Here is a 2,669-nt window from a genome sequence, read left to right on the forward strand (position 1 = left end):
GCAAGGGAGTCTGTATACCCATACCCATAGGCTTTCTAATGTAGCTTCCTCCAGAGAGGCCTCAGAAAGTTCCAGAAGGCATAAAGAACCTGGATGCCTACTTCTCTAGGGTAAAAGAGATCAGAGACAGAAAGGAAAATACTCATCTTGAAAAAGCAGAGGTGATTTGAAATCTGGATTATAACCTAGCTTTATTCTATCACCCTGGTTGTGCCAGGGGAGCATGTCAAAAAGTCCAGGGTTGTTTGGTATGTGAGAATATGAGGCTGTGAACAAAGCTTAGAGTGCCTAGATAAAAGATTGCTTATTTTCCCATTCTTGCAATAATTGATCCTGAACGAAGATACAGATTGTAGCATGTACTACAAAGTTTTTACCAGAAAGAGAAAGTTTTAGGGGGTTTCAGTATGCACCCAAGTTTTGTTCCACTTATGTTTTCCACATGTCTGTGCATACTTGGAGAATGGTAGAAAAGCAGTGCCAGGACCCTAGTTACCTGAAAGGCCAAAGAACCTCTTGGAAAGTAACTCATCCTCAAGGAAGAAAAAGTCATAGAACTCAAGATGAGTTCAAAGACAACGGGTCAGCCCCATTAGAGAGAGAGATTCCAATCACAGCACAGGTATATATCACTCAGTTGGATTAGTCACTGACCCAGCTTGCTGACAAGGAATCACATTTCAGTCTTAGAGGAATACCAAACAAGAAAAAGAGTAGAAAATGTAACGAGTTATTTCACCTCATTACACAGCTATTTCACCTCAGTTGTGTCATTTTAATGACACATTAAGTGTTTAATCCTTATATTTAAGTATCAAGAGCGTTAACGTTAGCAACCTGAGATAGGAGATGACATCCTTGGTCCAGATATCCCTCCCAGCCAAGGGCAGTAGATATCAGCAATCTTAGTATAAAGATGTTCGAGAGTGCCAGCAGCAGTAAGAACCTTCAACAGCCATCAGTAATGAGCAGTGCTTTAACAGACAATGGATTCCAGAGCTTCTTTTTGCATAGGCAAGGACAGGAGGCATTACTACAGCAAGAAGAGGAAGAAAATGGGAGGCACCAAGTAGCAGCCAAGAGGACTGGTTCACATGGCATCTGAGAGATGTTCCCCAAGGATTTTCAAACCTGTTTGTGATGCACTGGGGCCATAAGTAAGGTGAGGTAGAGCAGGCACTAGGTTTTTTGAAGCATGTGAGTTGATAATCATAGACATACTATCTGATGATTGTCAGAATAACTCTAATTTTACATCCATGATGATGTGGCCTGGGAAATGAAAGTCGCTTACGGTTATATTACTTTTCTAATAAGAAAATAAATGCATAACAGAAAAAGAACTGAATATATTAAGAAAATGAAGCAAAATCACTTTGTCTAGTAATGTTAATGGCCTAATTTACAGGACTATAAGTGGACACACTGGGAGCATAAAGAGTAAAATCAATGATTCCTCAAACACTATCGATGAGTGATTATCAATGAGATATATCAATGAAGAGTTGTATTAATTATCAATGAGAGATTATCAGCCAACGGGTAACATATATACTGAAAAATGCTAATATATCTCAAATCTATCTTAATTTTATTAAATATCACAATAAAACATCATAATTATATTGAGCATCCACTATGTGCCAGATGTTTTATATAAACTAGCTTTATCTTATTCAATCCTCACAAAGACTCTGCATGTTAGGTACTATTATGTAGATGAAAAAACTGAGACTCAGAGAGACTGTAACTTGGCCAAGATATAGTACAAATAAGTGGCGGAATTGGGATCTTGTTCTGATTGACTTCAATCCTGAAGTTTCTTCTGCTACAATATGCTGCCTTCCAAGAAGGTTGATTTTAAGAGATTGAAATGAGCATGTAAAAATATACAGCACTATCATAAGAACAGCACATTGGTATTATGACTCAGGGGAATCTGCTTTTATTTAAAATCTAATTTGTGTATTGCACAGAACTTAAGTCTCATGTGGTGAACATTAAGTTATTGATAAAATGCATTTTGGAGATCTGCTTATGAGAAGATGGGATTTTATAAATGGACCAACCAATGGCAATGAAATTGCAGCTTTCATCACAGAAAAAATATTCACCTTAGGTGAGAGGTGTAATGAATGGCACTGAACTAACACCCAAAAGGTAACATTGATACAAATTTTCTTTTTTCACAAAGATAATTTATTTTCATTTTAAATAGAAACTTTTGAACCTTAAATTCTTATATGTCAGGTAGCAGGTCAGTTCTAGTTCTGTATAAACTTCAGGAGTTGGTGGAAATGTGAACAGAAATGTAATGGCATGGTTTCCAGGCTTGACAACATAAGTTACTCAGTTTTGACTTACTTGTTAGTGGATGAGAGCCAAACAGGTTACATTTCCTTGTATATTTTTTACGTGACCTAGTTAATCGACATAGAAATATTCAGAATTTTCTTGAGCTCAAGGTGTACACTTGAAATATTAAAACTTTTCAATGACTTCCTGTTATTCTCAGGATAAAAGACAAAATTGTCAATGGCCCTAGAAGGCCTGCATGGTTTGACATCTGCCTGTCTCTTTGCACTTCATCTCAAGTCACTGGAACCCTTGCTCACTACACTCCGGCCACAATGCTTCAGGGTCATTGTACATACTGTACTCAAATTATG

This window comes from Equus przewalskii, chromosome X, assembly GCF_037783145.1.
Source record: "Equus przewalskii isolate Varuska chromosome X, EquPr2, whole genome shotgun sequence".
In the NCBI taxonomy this organism is placed as follows: domain Eukaryota; kingdom Metazoa; phylum Chordata; class Mammalia; order Perissodactyla; family Equidae; genus Equus; species Equus przewalskii.